General features: G+C 38.5%; 1 long non-coding RNA gene across 1 annotated transcript; it reads right to left on the bottom strand.

The window, feature by feature from the left end:
- Positions 1-690: 690 nt before the first annotated feature.
- On the bottom strand, positions 691-4,850 carry LOC133553993 (uncharacterized). Its single transcript, XR_009807040.1, has 2 exons — positions 4,752-4,850; positions 691-943 (listed from the first exon to the last, which is right to left on the bottom strand). It is a non-coding gene; the product is annotated as an uncharacterized LOC133553993 (long non-coding RNA).
- Positions 4,851-6,153: the final 1,303 nt, after the last annotated feature.

The raw sequence follows: 6,153 nt of genomic DNA on the forward strand, positions 1-6,153 counted from the left end.
AGTTGCAATTTAGTAAAATAAAGCGGCCGTATTGGCATGTGTTGCAATGTTAATATTTCATCATTGATAAATAAACTATCAGACTGCGTGGTGGGTAGTTTCAGTAGGCCTTTAAACTGCGTTCTTTTACATGAATAGACAACAAACAAAGAAACACCGGCTGTGTTTCGGTGCTAAAGGCAGCTGCAATCCACCGTTTTCCACCAACAGCATTCTTCTTTGACGTCTCCATTATTAATTGAACACATTGCAAAAGATTCAGCAACACAGATGTCCAAATTACTGTGTAATTGTGTGTAATATGTCCGCTACAACCGGTGACATCACAAACACGCGTCATCATTCCGCGATGTTTTCAACAAGAAACTCCGCGGGAAATTTGAAAGTTGCAATTTAGTCAAATAAACCGTTCGTATTGGCATGTGTTGCAATGTTAATATTTCATCATTGATAAATAAACTATCAGACTGCGTGGTGGGTAGTTTCAGTAGGCCTTTAAATTGCGTTCTTTTACATGAATAGACGACCAAACGGGTGGCGGTAGCTTACAATGGCTAATTAGTGAAAACTTCTCCGTCTAAAAGTCAAACCGTTGATTAATTTATAAAGAGTGTAACCAAACTACCCGATGCGGTGTTTGCGCACAGCATATTTGAACAGAATACCATGTGGTGTTTTGGCACGTTGGCGTTATTGTGTACCGGCTTTAATCACCACATTGCGGTGTGAAGTAATCAGTGGAATGGCGGCTGTCAGTCCTCGTGGGTTTAATCCCACTAACAAGGTCCACACGCTTTGCTGGCTTAATCTCACACATCCGAGGTGGCGACGGTGACCGCTGAGCAATGGAGTCGCTCACCTGCATAGTGGAGGCGCTGCACACATTTAATAAGACACCGTGCTCCCAATGGGACCCGTCCAAACAGACTGGCCTCCACACTCCCTGTAGAGAGAGACAGCAAAGATTTACACAACAGCAAATTACATGGAGGCTGACAGCACCGCTGCGCTCTTACTGTACTGAAATTGTGTGCTGCAAGGGAGGATGGGAAAAAACACAACATCATTCCCATGGTAAAACAAAACATTGATTTTTTTTACATTCGTTTGAATTATACTGCATTTTATAGAGGTAAGTAGGGTTGTTGCGCAGCGAGAAGTCTTTGTTCTCCATAATGTATTCACTAATGTGATCCGTGCATACACTTATAATGCATATTTCTCATAATGGCGTTAGAAACATAAGAGTGAATAACATCAGGACGCATACATCAGTGTTTTTCAACCAGTATGCCGTGAGATACAGCCTGGAGTGCTGTGGGAGGTTTAATAGTTTCACCTATTTAGGTTCAAATATTTTTTGCAAACCAGTAAGTTATTCTTTTCCATATCAGCAGGTGGCAGCCGGTTTGATAGATTGATTAAAACTTGTATTAGTAGATTGCACAGTACAGTACATATTCCGTACAATTGACCACCAGCATAAATGGTTGGAATTGGGGGGTTAAATCACCAAAAATGATTCCCGGGCGTGGCCACCGCTGCTGCCCACTGCTCCCCTCACCTCCCAGGCGGTGACCAAGGGTGATGGGTCAAATGCAGAGAATAATTTAGCCACACCTAGTGTGTGTGTGACAATCACTGGTACTTTAACGTGCCACAGTGTAAAAAAATAGTCATTATAATAATAATAATAATAATAATAATATAAAAGATAATAAAAATAAATTAAATATAAAACTAAAAACAGCCCAATAGCTGGAACCAGCATGCATATCTATAAAAAGGCTTTTTTTTTAAAGGTGGGTTTTTAAGCCTATTTTTAAAAGCATTCACAGTCTGAGGTGCCCTCAAGTGGTCAGGGAGAGTGTTCCACAGACTGGGAGCAGCAGAGCAGAAAGCCTGGTCTCCCATAGTTCGTTAGTTAGTTCATTATTGAGCAACTTGCTATTGCCAGGCAGAAGACAGCTAATGCACATCAGTTTTTTTTTAACCACCGATTGATTGATTAAAACCTGTATTAGTAGATTGCACAGTACAGTACATATTCCGTACAATTAACCACCAGCATAAAGGGTTGGATTTGGGGGGTAAAATCACCAAAAATGATTCCCGGGCGTGGCCACCGCTGCTGCCCACTGCTCCCCTCACCTCCCAGGCGGTGATCAAGGGGGATGGGTCAAATGCAGAGAATAATTTAGCCACACCTAGTGTGTGTGTGACAATCATTGGTACTTTAACGTGCCACAGTGTAAAAAAATAGTAATAATAATAATAATAATTGAAAGATAATAAAAATAAATTAAATATAAAACTAAAAACAGCCCAATAGCTAGAACCAGCATGCATATCTAAAAAAGGCATTTTTAAAAAAAAGATGGGTTTTTAAGCCTTTTTTTAAAAAGCATTCGCAGTCTGAGGTGCCCTCAGGTGGTCAGGGAGAACGTTCCACAGACTGGGAACAGCGGAGCAGAAAGCCCGGTCTCCCATAGTTCGTTAGTTAGTTCATTATTGAGCAACTTGCTATTGCCAGGCAGAAGACAGCTAATGCACATCAGTGTTTTTTTAACCACCGATTGATTGATTGAAGCTTGTATTAGTAGATTGCACATTACAATATAAATTCCGTAAAATTAACCACCAGCATAAAGGGTTGGGTTTGGGGGGTAAAATCACCAAAAACGATTCCCGGGCGTGGCCACCGCTGCTGCCCACTGCTCCCCTCACCTCCCAGGCGGTGATCAAGGGTGATGGGTCAAATGCAGAGAATAATTTAGCCACACCTAGTGTGTGTGTGACAATCATTGGTACTTTAACGTGCCACAGTGTAAAAAAATAGTAATAATAATAATAATAATAGAAAGATAATAAAAATAAATAAAATATAAAACTAGAAACAGCTCAATAGCTAGAACCATTATAGCATATAACAGGGGTCACCAACCTTTTTGAAACCAAGAGCTACTTTTGGGTAGTGATTAATGCGAAGGGCTACCAGTTTGATACACACCTAAATAAATTGCCAGAAAGAGCCAATTTACTCAATTTAACTTTAATAAATAAATCTGTATATATAAAAAAAAAATGGGTATTTCTGTCTGTCATTCTGTCGTACATATTTTTTCCTTTCACGGAAGGTTTTTTGTAGAGAATAAATGATAATAAAAACACTTAATTGAATGGTTTTAAAGAGGAGAAAACACGAAAAAAAAATGAAGATTTAATTTTGAAACAGTTTATCTTCAATTTCGACTCTTTAAAATTCAAAATTCAACTGAAAAAAATGAAGAGAAAAACTAGCTAATTCGAATCTTTTTGAAAAAATGTTTAAAATAATTTATGGAACATCATTATTCATTTTTCCTGATCAAGATTAATTTTAGAATTTTGATGACATGTTTTAAATAGGTTAAAATCCAATCTGCACTTTGTTATGATTTATAACAAATTGGACCAAGTTATATTTCTAACAAAGAAAAATCATTATTTCTTCTAGATTTTCCAAAACCAAAATTTTAAAAGAAATTCAAAAGACTTTAAAATAGGTTTTAAATTTGATTCTACAGATTTTCTAGATTTGCCGGAATGAATTTTTGAATTTTAATTAGAAAAAGTTTGAAAAATATTTCATAAATATTCTTCGTCAAAAAAACAGAAGCTAAAATTAAGAATTAGATAAAAATGTATTTATTATTCTTTACAATAATAATAATAAAAAAAATACTTGAACATTGATTTAAATTGTCAGGAAAGAAGAGGAAGGGATTTAAAAGGTAAAAAGGTATATGTGTTTAAAAAGCCTCAAATAATATTTAAGGTCATATTTTTTCTCTAAAATTGTCTTTCTGAAAATTATAAGAAGCAAAGTAAAAAAAAATAAATGAATGTATTCAAACAAGTGAAGACCAGGTCTTTGAAATGTTTTCTTGGATTTTCCAATTCTGAGTTTTGTCTCTCTTAGAATTAAACATGTAGAGCAAAGCGAGAACAGTTGCTAGTAAATAAATAACATTTGAAAAATAGAGGCGGCTCACTGGTAAGTGCTGCTATTTGAGCTATTTTTAGAACAGGCTAGCGGGCGACTCATCTGGTCCTTACGGGCGACCTGGTGCCCGCGGGCACCGCGTTGGTGACCCCTGGCATATAAGAATATTATATTACTGGTAAGCAAACTATGAATAATAAAACACGACAAAAATGTGTATTTTATCATAGTATGCTAAAAAAGCAGCGTGAAAATCAGTGGTATTCGGTGAGGTAAAATGAATTAAATGCGCTGACAGTTCATTGCTCCTGCCAAATGAACTGCACTGAGTGGAGCGGATCACCACTCCAATATGGCGGCCCCACGTCTCGTTAGCGCCAGTTAGCATTAGCGCTCAATGCGCTCTATGTGTCGGGGCCTGAAAACAGAAAACGTGATTTGATTGGCTGAGTCGAGTCACGTGGTAGTAGCGCCCATACCAGAGAGCTTAATGACAACGAAAGCGTTCAAGTTTGACGTAAAACAACAACAAATGCCTTAAAAAAAATTGCAGTGGTTAAATAATAATCTAGCAGCAGGTGTGGGTCCGCGTATGGAGGTGAGTTGATTCAAAACAAGGCCTTCAATTAGGGGCCTCAAGTCCGTCATGCTAGGCTAAAGCACATGCTAATGCTAATGTGAGTACAAATATAGTTTGTCGATACAACAATCAGTCAACTGCTCAACTTGCACGAAATAAACGTCAAGACATTTCGTTGGAACTTACATTGTGTTACCAAACGTGAGCTACTGTCGGGTGAGCAGGTGTGTTGATGCTGCAGTTTGCAGGTCCAACTGGCAAACTTGTGGGGGTGGAAACCAAAGCTATTTATAAGAAAGTGGCTTGAATGGCGCCACAATATACGAGTGTTTATTATCTCTTTTTCTAACAATGTACAGATCATAACTCCAAGTATGTGGACTTATTTTATGTCATTATATTACTCAAGTGTGAGGGGCCTTAAACAAGTTTCAGTGCATTTAAAAAAAGGGATGTTTTCAACTTCCAATCCACTCTAAAGGCCTACTGAAATGAGATGTTCTTATTTAAACGGGGATAGCAGGTCCATTCTATGTGTCATACTTCATCATTTCGCGATATTGCCATATTTTTGCTGAAAGGATTTAGTAGAGAACATCCACGATAAAGTTTGCAACTTTTGGTCGCTAATAAAAAAAAGCCTCGCCTGTACCGGAAGTAGCAGACGATGTGCGTGTGACGTCACGGGTTGTAGGGCTCCTCACATCTCAACATTGTTTACAATCATGGCCACCAGCAGCAAGTGCAATTCGGACCGAGAAAGCGACGAGTTCCCCATTAGTTTAAGCAAGGATGAAAGATTTGTTGATGAGGAAAGTTAGAGTGAAGCACTAAAAAAAAAAAAGGCAACAACTCCAGGCGTTATCTGCTTATTGTGTTAATAGTGTAATAAGTTCGCAACTTTTGGTACTTTCTGAAAAAGCCTCGCCTTTACCGGAAGTCGCAGACGATGACGTCACATGTTGAGGGCTCCTCACATATTTACATTGATTTTAATGGGAGCCTCCAACAAAAATTGCTATTCGGACCGAGAAAACGACAATTTCTCCATTAATTTGAGCGAGGATGAAAGATTCGTATTTGAGGATATTGATAGCGACAAACTAGAAAAAAAAAAAACGCGATAGCATTGGGACGTATTCCGATGTTTTTAGACACATTTATTGGGATAATTCTGGGAAATCCCTTATCTTTCGATTGTGTCGCTAGTGTTTTAGTGAGTTTAATATTACCTGATAGTCGGAGGGGTGTGTCCACGGGTGTCTTGACGCCAATGGCTCACGGTTGTCGACGGCAGCTTTATGGACGACACAAGCTCAGCTGATATCCGGTAAGTGCCGACTTTTTAACCACAAATTTCTCCCTGAAACCTGCTGGTTGACATTCGGTTGGGATTCATGTCTGCTTGACCGCACTCTGATCCATAGTAAAGTTTCAGCTCCGGGAATTTTAAACAAGGAATCACCGTGTGTTTGTGTGGCTAAAGGCTAAAGCTTCCCAACGCCATCTTTCTACTGTGACTTCTCCAATATTAATTTAACAAATTGCAAAAGATTCAGCAACACAGATCTCCAAAATACTGTGTAAT

This window comes from Nerophis ophidion, linkage group LG06 (assembly GCF_033978795.1).
Source record: "Nerophis ophidion isolate RoL-2023_Sa linkage group LG06, RoL_Noph_v1.0, whole genome shotgun sequence".
NCBI lineage: Eukaryota > Metazoa > Chordata > Actinopteri > Syngnathiformes > Syngnathidae > Nerophis > Nerophis ophidion.